Raw genomic sequence first — 17,970 nt, 5'->3', positions numbered from 1 at the left:
TGGCCTGGAAGAAGGGCAACCGGGACAGAATCCGGCGCCCCGACCGGGACTAGAACCCGGTGTGCCGGAGCCGCTAGGCGGAGGATTAGCCTAGTGAGCCGCGGCGCCGGCTGAAGTCATCTGATATTAATGTATGCATTTACTTATTTCTATTTTAGTGAAAATAATCTTCAAAGATTTAGTTTTTGGGTGGCTATATTTTTTCATAATATAATAATTAAATTTTATAAATAATATTATTTATAAAGTACTTTAATATGTTGTATATATCTTTTAATATTTTCTTGAGGAAGAGAGGACATTTATTATTAATCCTATATATATGGGACTTGAACTGCGATTTTAAGGATATATTTGGCTTTGTAGAAGAAAGGTATAGCATTCTAAAAATGGGGGACAGTAAGCAAAACACGTGAGAGTGGAATAAGTCCTATGTGGTGACTTCAATGAGGAGTCTGGGTTTGTCCCTGTGCAGGATATGCCAGACTTAAGAACTTCAGGAGAAAGAATTGATGAGCTCAAGTCTAGGTCAGCTCTAGGACATGGGATCAGAATCATGTGAGACCTGGACATGTTAGTCAGTGTATGCAGGGGCAGGTCAGGAGAATGGAAAGTGAGTAATTCTAATCAAGGGTCTAAAACAAGAGGAAGACAAGTTAAAAGGAGGCTAACTATCAATAGAACTTGTAGCAGCAACCAACAAACAGAAATCTAGGAGTATGGGAGGTTAGGGGAGATCAATTAGTGGAGGTCTGGTATTAGTGCTGGGTTTATAGGGTTAGCATAAAGCAAGTTAAGTCACCATGAAGTACTAGTGAAAAGAACATAACTCAGTTATAAGGTTAGAGTATAAGCAACAAGACTAACTTAACAAACTACTGAAAGCTGTCCATAAAGGGATGCTTATATTCCCCCAGAGTGTTAATGCCTGGGGACAGAATTATATGTGTGAAGGGGATATTGGGGGCTTCAGAGATGTGTGGGATATTGGGATTAGGAGCTAAGCATGCCATTTCTCAGGATTGATCTTGATAGCATATGTTAGATTATGGGGAAAAATTGGGTATGAACACCTTAGAAACCAGAAAGAAATGCTCAGCTTTGATGCGGATGGTATTCAACCAGTCGTTGGGCAGGAGAGCAGTTCTTTATTCAAACTGTTCTGTCAATAATATATATAACATATATATGTAAAACATAACATATATAGCATATATATATATACACACATATATCTTGAAAAGGAAAGAAACTGGACATAGATGGAGCAGATGAGAATATTTTATAGCAAAAGTGAGTGTGAGATCACTTGATCATTTCAATTTCCATATGGACCTCTAGGGGAAAAGCACTTTTCTGCTTTTAGGACCAAAGAGAATGGTACTGTAGGGAAATTCTGTGGGTTTTTGTTTGTTTGTTTGTTTCTGTTTGTTTGTTTTGCTTAGGAATACTTTTGGTTATGAGATTGATAAAGTTTTTTCATCACTATAAAAATTTAGTTAACTCTGAAATGACCATAGGAAGTTTATAGATATTTCTGGGTTGATTTTTTTTAAGATTTATTTATTTATTTGAGAGGAAGAGTTATAGACAGAGTGAGAGACAGAGAGAGAGATCTTCCATCTGTTGGTTTACTCCTGAAATGGCTGGAACTGGGCCAGTCTGGAGCCGGGAGCCAGGAGCTTCTTCCAGGTCTCCCATATGGGTGCAGGAGCCCAAGCACTTGGGCCATCTTTTAATCTTCATTCCTGATTCCATTTAATGGCTTTGGTCTTTTTTTCTCATTTGTATCTATTTTTGTTTATTCCTTTTTCCCCCCCTACCTTTTTCTTTCTTCTTTACTTTCTGGAATGAGAAGGAGCTATAAATAAATTAATCTTAGCCCATACCAAATGCATTTCCTGCATGTACCTATTTCTTAATTTGTGTTTGCTAGATGAATTTGTATAAATTGAGCAGAAAGAAGAATCTTACTGACACTTTGTATGATGACATAATATGGTCTAGTAATAGATAAAGGCAATGAGGACAGGAAACAGTGAAAGATAAATATTGGTTCTAATCCGGAATTCTTGTGGGGCTATCTGGAATGAGAATAGGTGTTAAGCAATACAGATTGATGAGAAAATGCTTGGAAAATCTCAAATTGGCTTTCAGTTTTAAAAGCTTCAACTTTCTGAATTTGTCAGATGATGCCTCTTGTGTGTTCATTTCTGAATTTCTTCGAGGGGTAGGGCCATCCTGTGCAGTCCCATGGACTCTTGCAGAGGAAGAGAATGGTGGTATCATGCATGCTGGCATCATCTGAGGTGGGCGTTGGGAGTTCTCCTCTGCACAAGATCATGTGAACATCCTTGCTGGATGTAGAGGGATTGTTTTCCCTAAAATTAGAGTCAAACTTCTGAAAATCTTGGTTCTGTGTTCCTAGCATGATCACTTCCTTCAATTCTAGTCTTTTCCAGGAGGCTCGGGACACTTCTAAGGTGGACAGTGAGTGAAAGGACAGGGGTACTTCAAGAGCAAGATGAGAGAATCAAGAATGAGTCATGTCCTCAGTAACATGGAATATGAATGGAAAAAGCAGAAAAAAACTTTAATTTTGCAGTTGGGTTCAAACAATAAGGAGAGCTTTCACATGAAAATTGCTAGAAACTTAGTTCATTATAGTGAACAAACAAATAAGCATGTGATTAATTAGGAAAGGAATGCAAACTCAGGCAGCCATGTCTGAAGGCAGTGGGATTAAAGGTGATCATTGTGTCCTTGTTTTCTGCCGGAGCCCTCTGCTCTCCTACTGTTCCATACTTCTAGGGGGATTTGACTACTGAGGCACATTCTGGAGACAGTGACTCAGGTGAAGTAGGCTCTGGAACCAGTCAGGTCAGAGGTGCCACAAGATATGCAGTTGTTAATTCTCGAGGAGAGAAGTCTGTTACATGTCTTAAAATATGTAAAGGGTGTTGTCTGGAAAAATAATTTGATTCTGCAAATTCCTAGGAAATGAACTCAAACTGCTAGGCATTAAATCAAGAAGTAATCACTAAGAATCGATTGCTAGGAGGTATATTATATGTAGAGAAAGAGAGAGGAACCAAAAAAGTGCAATCCCTGTACTGGGAGAGAGAGAGAAGTGTAAAACCTAAAACAACATAGAAGGAATACCAAGAAGGGAGCTACTTGTGATACCTTGGGTGCACATAACAGTACGGCCATTTGCTAGACATTGTGGGGAGTCAGATTTTTAACTGTTATAAAAAAAATCATGTAACTTGCAAGCCCTAGTCCCCACCCCTAGTAAAGAGTGCCTTGTTCCTGGGTATCCTACTAGCTGCCAGGATCTAGCAGACAGGATATTTTCTTCAGGAACAATGTTGGATGAGAGAACCTGTTAGGGTAGTTTCTATCTTTAAGCATTTATGTGTGATACTATTCAGTCATGAATTTGTAACCTATCTTTGTCTTTAAAGTATTTAAATTATTTCATGCAACCACTAGCCTTTGTTACTTCCTCTTATCCAGTGCCTAAATAGTCTTATTTATAAAAAGGGGTCTGTGTGTGGCAGTGACAAAGAGTGTTTGAGAAGGAAAGAGGGGTGGTTAGCACCCTTAAAGGGCTCATCACCATCCTTTGGTTCTTAATCAACTTGAGGGCAGAAAATGCCTCATCTTGTCTCCTTTTATTATTTTTGTCTCCAGAAATTTCCCAAGGGCTGGTGCTTTCTTTCTTCATAAGTAACCACAGAGAAAAGGAAAAGAGTCACTGTTTATGGCTATTCTGTTAAGTGACAAGATTTAATGGTTGTCATTTTTGGATGATGACTTGTGATCTCATCTCTTAGCTACCCTCATGGTTCATTGTCTTTGCATCTGGATCATCCTGGGATGCTTTCATAATTTTGACAGGCCAGTGGAAACCACTGAGTGAATGAGGATAATTTTCATTTTTAGATTATCATAAAAGAAAATTGGTCTTTAACAATTAAAATGTAGAAAATCATAAAACAGTATTCCAACAGCATCAGGCTAAAATCTCAGAGAACTGAATTGTAGTCCTCTTTTGTTTTGGGTGAGCTCTGTGAGTTTGAGCAGCCTGTTGGTCTCTCTAAGTCTTTGGCTTTCCATAATGTGTAATCAGAGGCCTTCCAGAGGTCCCTCAAAGTTCTACCATTTGAAGTTGTGTGACCTGTTCCCAGGGAGGAGGACTAGGTAACAGTAATGTTCTGTGGTCATGTGCTTCAGTCAGTAAAATACCCATTAACACTTTCAAATACTATTAGTTACTAGTAGTAATATCAGATATCCGTATGAAATTTGATGATTTTTATATCCATGTCCAAAGCAGTCTTAACTTGGTGGGCATGACGGTAAAAATAAATAAATGTAAGTAAAACAGCTCCATTATATAAAAGACACTGAAATTCATCTAGGGTCACTGACAAACCTCATATGGCCAAGGTGAGGTAGAACCAAGTTTATGACTTCAATAACTGTACTCATCTTCAAATGAGCAGGTCTATGGAAGTGTTGTTTATCATTACAGTTATGTTTCCTGTGTGTGAAACACTCTTGCCTTACTCTCATTGCCTGTCACTACATTGACATCAGTGTACTGTGTGGTAATGTTGGTAGAGAAAAGTCCTCTTCATCACACCTTTTATGTACTTTTTGTTTAAATTTATTATATGGGTTAACAAAGAGAAAGACAGTGGCTTATTAAAGACATTTGGATAATGCCATGTCCTTGGAGATTTGCAAAGCCTTCTGGGAACATTTTGATTGTGTTCTGGTATCACAGATTCTCCTGCTGGGTGGTCCTGTATTCCCAGTAGGAGGCCACACCTCATCATCCGTCTGCACAAGCACAAGGCCCAGAGGACTTCACACTCTTTCAGCTTTACCAGCACACAACTCTGGACTGGTTTCTTCATGTGACTGTAATACCCGACCAGACAGCTAAAGATTCAAGCATTCAGCATCATTTATCTTGGATGGGCAGGGAGACCTGAACACCAGATAAAATGATGGAAGAGAAAGATTTAGCAGTTTTTAGTGCCAAGAAACCTCCAAATTTCTCTAGTCAGACTGAATAGCTGCGAGTAGCACCCTTCTATTGGGTAGTGGTATAGACTCAAATCTACTACCTAACCTCCCTAAACATTGATTAACCCAGCTTGATTGTGTTGAAAATAAAAGCATGTACCTTAAAGGATTTTGAGTAAGACTAATTGACAAAGCACAGGCAAAGCACTTAGCACAGACCTGACATGGTGAATGACAGACTGGCCACCACCCTTTAGATTTCCCATGGGCCTCTCACATGGTGACCAGCATCCTGGGTACACAAACCCTCTCTAACAATCAGAGTACAGGGAATTCTGTTAATAAATATGAGCTGTGTTAGAGGAAAAGGGATTGTCTTTTTTATTTTTACATGAGAATGGCACTTATCCCTTTGGGGAAAAAAAGAATCTAAAGAGATAAACTACAGATCAAAGAGAGTTGGGAATGTGTCTCTGGCCTGATGGTTGCTCTCACTCTGCAACCAGCTACCTAGTGCCTTTTGAAAGGTTTTTCTGCTTTTCTGAACTTCTGTGAGAGGAGCCCTAGATGACCTCCAGTATTTCTTGCAGGTCTGAGAGTCTATAAACAACCACCTATTTTTGATACCTACATTTGTATTATTTACTAGGAATTTATATGTGTTACCATTACATGTTGTGGGTTTTCCCTTGGATAAACTAATAGAAAGAGCACGTCCCAAAAATCCAAAAGAAAGGAAAAGCCTCAAGTTAGTTTTTTTTGCTAAAGGAAATTGTTGCCTCAGAGATGTGTAGCTTTAAATATGAAGTATATAACATTTAATTACCATTTATTATCAAATTTCCATATGCCAGACGCATAGTTGCTACCTTAATAACAGTAATTTATTCATCACATGTACATGTATGTTCGTGCTAACATATATACACATACCCTGCCAGTTAGAACTTGTCCTCATTTTACAGTTGGAAATCCTGAGGTTCCGAGGCATTAAACAGTTTGTCCAGGTAGCACATCCTAATGCCAGCGTATAGGCTTGAGTCTGTCCATCAACTCCAACTAAGCCCTTATCTCTAGGCTGTTTCCTCAAAATGGTTTAAGTATCTAGACATAATGGTTAGTAAGACAAACTAAATGTTCTGGGAAATAAACTACTAACTTTCTGAGTTTGACATAATCAAGACAGTAATTTTCTTTTACCCAGATTCTGGAAGCACCTTTATCAGTCATTGGATCAGATAAGCCAGCCATAGCGTGTTTCCATTGGGGAAGGCCTTGTCCTTATGACTGTACTTCTGAACTTGGAGTAGTGGTAAAAATAGAAGGCATCCTGTCAATATGTGTTGAATTACTAATGTTCAGGATGAAACTCTGTTCTTTTATTTAGCAGTCACTTATTGTGTACTTATTATGAGAAAGACATTCTGAGACATTTTCTGTGCCTTCTAGGGTATATAATTTAGGGGGAGCAATAAGACATATTTCAGTACTGTATGAAGTCATGTGTTTTTCCCCTCCAATGTAAGTATTACTCCATTCAGCCCAAAATTGTGGGCTAGGCAATAATCAGTTATCGTAAGTATTTTTCATATTGCTTGACTTTTTTAAAATTTTTTTTATTTGACAGGTAGAGTTAGAGAGAGAGAGAGAGAGAGAGAGAGAGAGAGAGAAAGGTATTCCTTCTGTTGGTTCACCCCCCAAATAGCCGCTACGGCGGGCACTGCACCAATCCAAAGCCAGGAGCTAGGTGCTTCCTCCTGGTGTCCCATGCGGGCACAGGGGCCCAAGCACTTGGGCCATCCTCCACTTGCCCTCCTGGGCCACAGCAGAGAGCTGGACTGAAAGAGGAGCAGCCGGGACTAGATCCCAGAGCCCATATGGGATGCCGACGCTGCAGGCAGAGGATTAACCAAGTGAGGCACAGCGCCGGCCCGACTTTTTAAGAAATTGATTTTTATCTAATTCTTCAGTTCACACATTTATTCTTAACACTCTTATCTAAAAAGCTGAGTAGTTAATTTCTTTTGCTGGATTGACCATTTGTTTCATTCTGTTCTTGTAAGGAGCATGGTGCAGTCTTTGTGTCCACCATATCAATCAGAGTTCTCCGCAGAAATAGAGGCAGTGGGACAGCTGTGTGTCCTGTAAAGATAAGTGCACATCCAGGGACTGGTTCCTGTGCGGTGGGGCTGCCCTGTGGGAGTCTGCAGGGCAGGCTGGCAGGCTGGAGCTCAGGCAGGAGAGGAGGCTGCAGTCTGCAGGCAGAAATCCTTCTCTTTCAGGGTGATGACTAAAACTGATTAGAGGAGGCCCAAACACATTATTAGAATCATCTCCTTTGCTTAAAATTAGATGATTGTAAATATTAACAGTAGGTGCAGAATTCCTTTTCACAGTAATAGCTAGATGTGTATTTGACTGAGTGACTGTACAGTAGCTTAGCTAAGCTGATAGAGAGACCAGCTTTTACAGTCAGCCTCTTCTGATGTGAAGAAAGTTGCCAATATGATAGAATAAACAGCTTAAAAATTTCTTTTGCAAAGTGTAAAGAACACATTTAGTGGATTGCTCTGTGAAACTTCCAGATGAAATTCTTGGCAGGGGTGGTGGTGGTGTCTGATACTCCCAAGAGGTACAATAGAGCTCTGAGATGTGAAGTTAAAATCAATTCCAAAAATGAAGTAAAGAAAGATGTCTTTCCAAGGACTATTACAGCAAATACTTCCAGGAAATCTACACTTCAAATTATGCAATTGAGAAAGCTGTGTTTATTGAGATTTAATTCCCACTTCTTCCTTCCACTTCACAAACACTCAGTGAAGGGAACACATCTTCATGTAGCAAATGGGGTTGAAGTCTTACTCCTGTCCCTTATCATATCAAATAAATCTCTAAACTAACCAAAAATATTTTCAACCTTTCTTAGTCATATTTTCTGATTACCTTTCAATGTAAGGATAGACACAGGTTCATGTTTGAGAGGCAGAGAGACAGTCAGCTAGCCAGACAGAGAGCATCTGTTTCCAGGCTCATTCACTCCCCAAATTCTTGCCATAGCACTATTGGGCCAGGAACTCAATCCAAGTTTTCATGTTGGTGACATGTTCTTGAGCCATGACCACTGCATCTCAGAGTCCACGTTGTAGGAAGCCGGAATTGGTAGCTGGAGCGGGGTTCAGATCCAGGTAATCTAATCTGAAATATGGGCATCTTAATTGCTAGTGTCTACCAAGTTTAGTAAAATTTCTGTACATTAATCCCTGTGTTTTCCTGGAATAATCTTTTAATCATTTTGTTTCTGTTCACATTAAATAATTTGTTCTCAGAAACTATGTGTAAGTCACAAATCTCTTGGAGTTTATTTTTCTTTTGTTTTTTAAAGATTTATTTATTTATTTATTTATTTATTTTGAGAGGCAGGGAGAGAGAGACTTTTCATCTGCTGGCTCACTTCCCAAATGGCTGCAATGGGCAAGGCTGGGCCAGGCTGAAGACAGGAGCCAGGAGCTTCTTCCAGGTCTCACACTTGGACCATCTTTGACTGCTTTTCCCAGGCTCATTATCAGGGAGCTAGATAGGTACTGGAGCAGCGAGGACTCCTACGCCACAAAGTCAGCCCCTTTTAGAGCTCCTTCTCTATGATTTTGTGGGTAAAAAGTACTGGAAACTTCAGTTTCATCAGGTATCAGATCACCCTATAATCCAAAGAACATACCTAATTTTCTATGAATTCTGTGAGTGAGGAGTTGGAGAGCTTATGTTTCATGATTTCTGCTATTTCCTAATTTCTTTTCCCTTTCTCTGCAGGCTTAACTTCATTAGCAGTTTGACTCACCTGAGCTTAAACTCCAAAAAATTACCTCCATTCATACAAGGCATTTATTAGGTAAGTAAACAACCATGTCTGGAAATTGTTTGAGATAAAGGATTTATATTGTGACATGATGAATAACTTTGAATGTGAGACAGTATCTCACAGGCCTTTTTACTGCTGTCAGTGAAGTGGTGCCGTCTGATCTGAGGTGCCATGTTAGGCTCTGGCCCCATGGCCATCTTGAACAATAAGCTTTGGTCCTAAGCCCAGCCTGGCTTTCCAGAAGTCAGGTGACCAAATGGCCCCACCTCAAGCTTTAGTTCCACCCCCACCTTAACGGGATTTGCTACGCCCACTTCTCTCCCCTGCAAGACTGCAACAAGACCTGCCTTCCACACTCTCTCCTGTTTTTCTTCTTTCTCTCTCGCCCTCTCTCTCCTGCCCGTCAGGTCCCCCTCTCCACTTGGTATGTTTTGTGGCTGTCTTTCAACTGCCCCACCTCCTGTCTGTCTGATCCCTTTTTTCTGGCCCTTCTCAATCTTTTCTTTCTCCTTTTAATTTGTAGCTACCATTTCCTTTCAAGAGATACTACAGTAATTTTCTCCCCTTTATTTTGTGGAACATCTTATCTCCCCCTCCTGTGTTCTTTCTGATACCTAAATCCTTGGATCCTAATCTACCCTAAGAAAAATTGTAACTTTTCATCAGGTACATAATTATAGAACAATAAGATATTAAATACAAAGAGTGCTTCATTAGAATGGTACATATATTTCTTGCATATGATACGAGTAATGTACCCAAATAAGTCTTTTATCTAGAAAAACATGTAACATCCACGTTCAGAGAGTGGTAGTTCCTTCCTGTGGAAAACTGCTGTGTAGAGGAGGAAGTGTTTCCCTTTCTCCTCTCTTTTAGGACCTGCTTAGTTTTTTTCTTCCTACCCTCCAGGAACCCTACCTGAATTATTACAGTAAACATGGGATTGTTTGAACTTATGGGTGGATTGAATAATATTTCATTCTTTTCAGCAAATATGCACATATGTCTGGGCTATTAGGGAACAGATATGCCTTCTAAGTTATTTCAGTACAGTGATTATAATTTAAATAAAGCATAAATATACATTGTCAATGCTGTGATAAGTCTGTTTGGGTAAAGAGAGGACACAGAAATGGGTTCAGATAGCTTTTCTATAGCAGTGTTTTATTGTGACACAAGTCATTTTGAAAAGGAAATTCTCTGAAGGTATGCAGGTTACTGCTGGGAAAATGGAAAATGCTCTTCTAGTGAATCACGGTAGATGGTAGTGAAGGGCAGGGTTAGGCGGAGAGAAAAGTGAAAAGTGATGGAGGTTACAACAAAGATGCGGGTAAAGGGAAAGAGAAGTTTTTCTTAGTTGTTCTACTGCAGCACTTCAAATTACTGGAAGTGATTTTCTCTGAAATATTGAGTGGAATTTTGCTGCTTTCAAGCTTTGGGGATAATAGCTTGCCAAATTGCACTGGTAGAGCATGACAAAATGGGATTATCTAAGTGGTTGATCAGCGGATCAAGCCCTGACCTGGTGTACAGTTGAGACTCCGTAATCATTGCCCAAGAGATTAGTCACCTGGTGGCGTGGTGCTTTCTGTTCACCTGGAGAACCTTTGTAAGCCTTAGCTTTGCTCCTGAGGTGTGTAATTCTATGCATAAATAAGCTACTCTGTTCTAATGCATTTGATAAAAACAGAAAACTGCCTGCAGTATTGTATTATCGGAGTATTGGTGAGATTATTATATTACCAAAGTGCTACGCATTACCAAGTTACTATTGTAAGCCCAGCTTTCCACAAAGAGACAGAATGGGGCACTTTGTAAGACCCCCAGAGCTGAGGGAGGTTCCTGTGCTCCAGCTACTCATGGGTTTTTAAATTTGTTACCTGTTACTTGAGTCTCCTTAGATAAACCACTTAATTTCTTTTCACTGGGGCTTTATAAACTACAAATAGAAGACTGGGTTAGACAACCTCTTGTCTGCCCTCTAGTTCTGACAGTGATTCCAGACAGTGTCCCCCTCTCGTAAACTTGATGTAAGACACATCACACTCCTATGAAAGTCCTTTTATGTTGCTTTCCCATCACATGGTTTCTTCCCATAAGAGTGTGTTTAATAAGTCTCTGTTGACTGAACAATATTCTTTTGTATGGCCAGGAGCTCTCAGAGATTTTTGCAAATATTCCTCAGGATTGGATGTCCAGGGCCTTACAGGAAGATGCCTCATCTTGCCAGTGACGTTCCTTTTGTGCTAGAACTGAAAGCTTGTATTTAGCCTTTGTGTTATATAAGTGACATTTTCCTGGAATAAATTTTAACTGCTGTAATTAAAAATTTTTTTCTTTCATAATTATGTTCTAGAGGCTGGGGCATGGGTTCATTTTTAATAAATGGAAAAGTGAAGTAATACAGGCAGAGGAGATTCACCTCAGAAAGAGAACTTAGTGGAAATACAACACCATCCTACCTCTGAAACTGGACAGCTACCCAAAGGAGAGGAATAGAAACCACAGGTGATGGAAAAAGTCTCAGACCAGTAAGAAGCAGGAAGAATAGTAAAGGAAGGGGCTGAGTCCTCGCCACAAGAGGAGTCGCAAAAACCTCCCTCTCTGGTTTCCAGGGAGTTTGTCAAACGGGAGATGGGTAGGAGGAGGGCTTTAATTTCCATCTTTAGTCAAAAAGAAACTACGGCCTGCTGCCTGCATCCCTGCAGGAAAAAAGGCAAGTCAAAGGAAGTGCCAGAAAAGTAACTTTCAGCTACTGTTTGTTTGTTTATAAAACATACAATGTGTCACCTGAAGTCACATGTATGTCAGTGAGGCTGGTGGATGAGGGAAGAATATGACTTATAAAAATAGAAATGGTCACTTTAAAGCAGAAGCTTGAGAATTTGGGGGACATGTCTGATCTTCCATCTGTCTGGAAAGCTCTAAGTTAATATTTTCCTAAATTTTTCACATACAGTTCACAATAAAAAGAAAAGGTAAAATTTGCCCATATCATTTTGGTGAATCCTGTCAAGGATGATAGGCCAGCCCTGAGACTTTGCCCATCCCATACTTAACCTGAGTAGCCTGAGAGTTACGGGATTACGTGTCATGGTTCATCAGGAATTTATGTTTGGAACACTTCTGAGTTCCATAACCTACCTGATTCCCCTTAGCAGTGCACTGTGGTCAAAAATCCAAAACTCCTGGGTGGTGTGGACTTTATCATTGTTATTCTCATGTCACTGCAAAGTGTCACTAAACATTGCTGTAAATTTACTCAATTGTAATTTACTTGATTTTAAAATTTATCCACATGAGTAACACCTAGTGGCATTTTGTGTACTTTGTGATTTACTTTTTATTTTAATGGCTGGTTTGTCTGTAAAAAAAATTAACCATAGAATTAATTTCACTCTTTATGGGACCACATTTTTTAAACATATTTTATTTATTTATTTGAAAGGTAGAGTTAAAGGGAGAGGAAGAAACAGAAAGAAAGATCTTCCATCTACTGGTTCAGTCCCCAAAATGGCCGATCTGAAGCTGGGAGCCAGGAGCCTCTTCCAGGTCTCCCATGTGGGTGCAGGGGCCCAAGGACTTGGGCCATCTTCTACTGCTTTCCCAGACCATAAACAGAGCTGGATTGGAAGAGGAGCAGTTGAGGCAGGAACCAGTGCCCATATGGGATGCTGGTGCCACAGGCAGAGACTTAGTCTTGTGCCACAGCATGTGGGGCCACATTTTTAATTCATACTCCTGCTAATGAAATATTTATAAAGAAAATTTAAAAAATGAGTATAATGTTATCCCACCCCTCCCCACCCATGACATCTTCATCCTTGTTCTTTTCAGTTCACAAGAGCTCCAAGACTATGTCAACCCATAGTGATTTCCATGTTATGGAAACTGCTCTACCTTTTATTATCTATCTTGTTTATTTGGGGAATAAGTCAACATTAGATCCTAAGTTAGCTGCTTCTGGTATCCTATTTCTAAATTTTAATCACAAGTTGTCACATGGTAGAGACTATACTTCTGAATTGTATCCCTTCCTCAAGGCACAGTGAGCATTTATACACAGAATATGGGTTTAATAGATTCATTGCCACTGGGGTTCTTTTTTTTTAAGATTTATTCATCCAGTTGAAAGTCAGAGTCACAGAGAGAGAGGGAGAGAGATAGATAGTTATAGATGGGGGGAGGGATCGTCTATCCACTGCTTCACTCCTCAGAGGGCTGCAACAGCCGGGGCTGGACCTGTCCTAAACCAAGAGCCAGGAGCTTCTTCCAGGTCTCCCATGTGGGTGGCAGGGGCCCAAGCCCTTGGTCCATCTTCTGCTGCTTTTCCCAGGCCATTAGCAGGAAGCTGGAGTGGAAGTAGTGCAGCCAGGACATGAACTACTGCCCATATGGGATGCCAGCACTGCAGTTGGAAGCTTTATCTGGTACAGCACAATGCCAGCCTGGCTCTATGCCTATGTTCTATGGATCTGTGAAAAGAATTAGAAGAGTCTGTGAACCTTGGCTGGAGAAAAAGTTGCTTTTATTTACTAGCCTTTAATTGGAAGTTTGTATTTCCTTTACTTTTGAATGCAACAACCAGAGTATTAATAAAACATAACTTTGTGTATATAATATATATTATACATATATAATAGAATAATATACATATATAATATATATTATATAATATATACATATAACAATATGCATATAATATTATATATTATATATTAGAGTAAATATTTCCTTATCACATTAGAGTTAATGCTGAATCTCAAAATATATATATCTATATTTGCTCCTATTTCAATTTTTAAAGGATTGACTTATCTATTTGAAAGGCAGCATGACAGAGAGAGACAAAGAGGAGACCTTCCATCTGTTTATTTACTTCTGAAATGACTGCAGCAGTTGGGGATGGGGCCAGGCTGTTACCAGGTGCCAGGAACTTCATTTGATTCTCCCACATTGGTAGCAGGAATTCAGATACTTGAGCCATCATCCACTGCTTCTCGGGTACATTAGCAGGGAGCTGGATTTGAAACAGCAACCTGGACTAGAACCAGCACTCCAACATGGGATGCAGGCATTGCAAGCAGTATCTACCTGCTCCCTCAAAATTTTAATTAGCAGACCAGTTGTTTAATCTTTCATGGTTAAAACTGAAACTAGCGTTGGGCACTTGGCATAGTGGTTAAGACTCCATATTGGAAAATGTTAATGAGTCTAAAGGGAGACATAAATTCCAATACAATAATAATGGGAAAAAATAATAATGGGAGACTTCAACACCCCACTTTCATCACTGGACAGATCAACCAGACAAAAATAATCAATAAAGAAATAGCAGAACTAATCTACTCTATAGACCAGATATATCTAATGGATTTCTATGGAACATTTCTTCCCACAGTTACAGAATACACATTCTTTTTTTTTTTCAAGGTTTATTTATTCATTTGAAAGTCAGAGTTAACACGGAAAGAGAGAAGGAGAGCAGAGAGAGAGAGAGATCTTCCATCTGCTTGTTCACTCCCCAGATGGCCACAATGGCCAGAGCTGCGCTGATCTGAAGCCAGAGCCAGGAGCTTCTTCTGGATCTCCCACGTGGGTGCAGAGGTCCAAGGACTTGAGCCCTCTTCCACTGCTTTCCCAGGTCATAGCAGAGAGCTGGATCAGAAGTAGAGCATCCAGGACTTGAACTGACACCCATTGAATGTCAGCACTGGAAGCGGCAGCTTTACCTGCTACACCACAGTACCAACCCCGAGAATACACATTCTTTTCATCAGTGCATGGGACGTTCTGTAGCATAAAACAAGTCTCAACAAATTTTTAAAAAATGGAAATCATAGTATGTATCTTTTCTGACCACAATGGAGTGAAGCTGGAAATTAATAATAAAATAAACTCTTGAAAATAAGCAAACACGTGGAGACTGACAACATACCCTGAATGAACAGTGAGTTGTAAAAGAAATCCAAAAACCTGAAAATGAATGAAAATGACAGCATATCAAAACTTGCATTGTTAAGAGGAAAATTTATATCAGTAAGTGCCTATATAAAAAATTGGAAAGGTATCTAATAAATGGTCTAACAGTGCATCTTAAGTCCCTGGGAAAACAAGAATAAACTAAACACAAATTTAGTAGAAGGAAAGAAATACTAAAAATAAAAAGAAATAAATAACATAGAAATAAGAAACTATACAAAATATGAGTGAATTAAAGAAATGTGTTTTGAAAAAATAAAATTGGTAAACCATTGGTCCAACTAAACAAAAAAGGGAGAAAACCCAAAGTAAGAAAAAAAATCAGAGATGAATATGTTACAGCTGATACAGAGATATACAAAGAATGATTAGGAATTATTAAAAAGAGCTAGATGCTAACAAATTGGAAAATCTAAAAGAAATGGATAGATTTCTGGACATATAATTTACCAAGATTGAAGAATTAAAAACACAGAAAAACTGAATAGACCAATAGTCAAGGCTGAGACTGAATCAGTAAAAAATAGCCTCCCAAAAGAGAAAAGCTGTGGGACTGGTGCTGTGCTGTAACTAGTAAAGCTGGTGCCTATGGTCCTCGCTGCTCCACTTCTGATCCAGGTCTCTGCTAATGCTCCTGGGAAAGCAGTGGAAAATGGCCCAAGTCCTTGGGATCCTGCACCCATGTGGGGGACCCCGATGAAGCTCCTGGCTCCTGGTTTTGGATCAGCTCAGCTCTGGCTGTTGTGGCCATTTGCGGGGGTGAACCAGTGGATGGAGGACCCTCTCTCTCTGTGTGTTTCTCTCTCTCTCTCTTTCTCTGTGTGTAAAACCCTTTCTTTTAAATAAATAAATAAGTCTTTTAAAAAAAAGCCCTGGCTTCACTGCTGTATTCTACTAAACTTTTAAAGATGAAATCATATCAATTTTTCTTAAACTACTCAAAGCAACTGAAAGGGTGAGAGCCTTCCCAACTCATCCAGTGAGGCCAGGATTACCTTAATTACAAAACCAGAGAAAGATGCAACATAAAAAGAGAAACTATAGACTAATAACCCTGATGAACATAGATGCAAAATTCCTCAACAAAGAACTAGTAAATGCAATCCAACAAACATGAAAAAGATCATCCACTCAGACCAAGTGGGATTTATCTCAGCGATTTGGGGATTGTTCAATATATGCATTCAACAAATTCATAAACATGATACAGTATACCAATAAAATGAAGGTTAAAAACCATGTGATTATCTCAATAGATGCAAAGAAAGCATTTGATAAATATAATATCCTTTCATTCTAAAAACTTAAAAATCATCATGGATTGGAAGAATATCATCAAAATGTTCATACTACCCAAAGCAATTTACAGATTCATTGCGATCCCAAAGTGCCAATGATATACATCCTAGATCTTAAAAAAGAAATTATGCTAACATTCATATGGAAACACAAGAGACCCCAAATAGCTAAAACAATCTTAAACAACAAAAATAAAGACAGAGGAATCACAATACCAGATTTCAAGACATACTACAGGGCAGTTAGAATCAATACACTTGGAACTGGCACAAAAATAGACTTGGATACCAATGGAACAAGAGAATAGAAAACTCAGAATTAATCCATGCTTCCATCACCAACTAATATTTGACAAAGGAGCTAAAATCAATCCCTGAAGAAAGAAAAGTCTTTTCAACAAATGGTGCTGGGAAAATTGGGTCTGCACATGCAAAAGCATGAAACAAGACCACTACCTTACACCTTATACAGCAGTCAACTCAAAATGGATCAAGGATATAAATCTATGACCTGATACTATCAAATTACAGGTGGAGAACATTGAAGAAACTTTGCAAGCCATTGTGTAGGCAAAGACTTCTTGGAAAAAATCCCAGAAGCACAAACAATAAAAGCAAAAATAAACAAATGGGATTACATCAAGCTAAGAAACTTCTGCACTGCAAAGGTAACACTACACGAGATGAATGACAGAATGGGAGAAAATATTTACAAACTCTGCAACTGATTAGGGATTAATATCTAGAATCTATAAAGAGCTCAAGAAACTCACCAGCAACAAGACAAACAATCCAGTTAAGAAGTGGGCAAAGGACTTGAATAGGCATTTTTCAAAGGAAGAAATTCAGATGGCCCACAGACACATGAAAAAATGCTCAGGATTACTAGCCATCAGGGAAATGCAAACAAAACCACAATGAGGTTTCACCTCACCCCAGTAGAATACCACTCAAACAGAAATTAAACACAACGATAATTGCTGGCAAAGATGAGGGGGTAAAAGGTACCCCAATCTACTGTTGGTAGAAATATAAACTAGTACAGCCAGTGTGGAACACAGTATGGAAATACCTCAAAAAGTTGAAAATAGATCTACCATATGAGCCAGCCATCTTACTCCTGGGAATTTACCCAAAGGAAATGAAGTCAGCATATGAACATTATTTGTGCCCCATGTTTATTGCAGCTCAGTGACAATAACTAAGATATGGAATCAACCCTGATATCTATCAACTGTTGACTGGATAAAGAAATTATAGTATATTTACAAAAATATGAAATCCTATCTTTTGCAACAAGATGATCACAGCTGCAAACCATTATATTTAGTGAAAAACCCCCCAAAACAGATATCATATATTTTCCCTGAGCTGAGGTAACTAAAATGTACCTGAAATGCAATGTATTGGAGTGAAATAAACATTTTGAGAATTGTTGATTGCTTATAGCCCTTGTCTCTTCAGTTGATTAACAGTATTTTGCTTTGCTTTGCTTTGCTTTGCTTTGTTTTGTTTTGTTTCTCTTCATACTATGTTGAACTATTTTACTTAGATTAAGGTTAACTATATGACCATTAAGTATACTGAAAATCGATCATTGTAAAAATTAAAAGTGGGAATCCAAGAGGGAGGGGGAGGAAGTGCCAGTATGTTACTAAATCTGTACATACGAAATATATAAGACTTTAAAACTTAAATAAAATTTAAAATAGAAGGTATAATGCTAGTTTTCAAACTAGGCTTTAAAAATAATTTTGTTAAATAACCTAAAAATAATTTACTGGGGCTGGCGCT

At 38.9% G+C, this 17,970-nt stretch overlaps 1 long non-coding RNA gene across 2 annotated transcripts in view; it reads left to right on the top strand.

Annotated features, from left to right (window-relative positions):
- LOC108178230 (uncharacterized) overlaps window positions 1-17,970 on the top strand; it is a 194,473-nt gene that overhangs the window by 70,152 nt on the left and 106,351 nt on the right. For both annotated transcript variants that reach the window (XR_011381237.1, XR_011381238.1), the window contains 2 exons: window positions 8,848-8,926; window positions 11,253-11,427. This is a non-coding gene — a long non-coding RNA (uncharacterized lncRNA). The remainder of the gene's footprint in view (window positions 1-8,847; window positions 8,927-11,252; window positions 11,428-17,970) is intronic.

Source organism: Oryctolagus cuniculus, chromosome 13, assembly GCF_964237555.1.
Source record: "Oryctolagus cuniculus chromosome 13, mOryCun1.1, whole genome shotgun sequence".
Taxonomy (NCBI): Eukaryota; Metazoa; Chordata; class Mammalia; order Lagomorpha; family Leporidae; genus Oryctolagus; species Oryctolagus cuniculus.
Note: the sequence above shows the minus strand (reverse complement) of the source record. Positions and strands in the feature narration are given on the sequence as shown.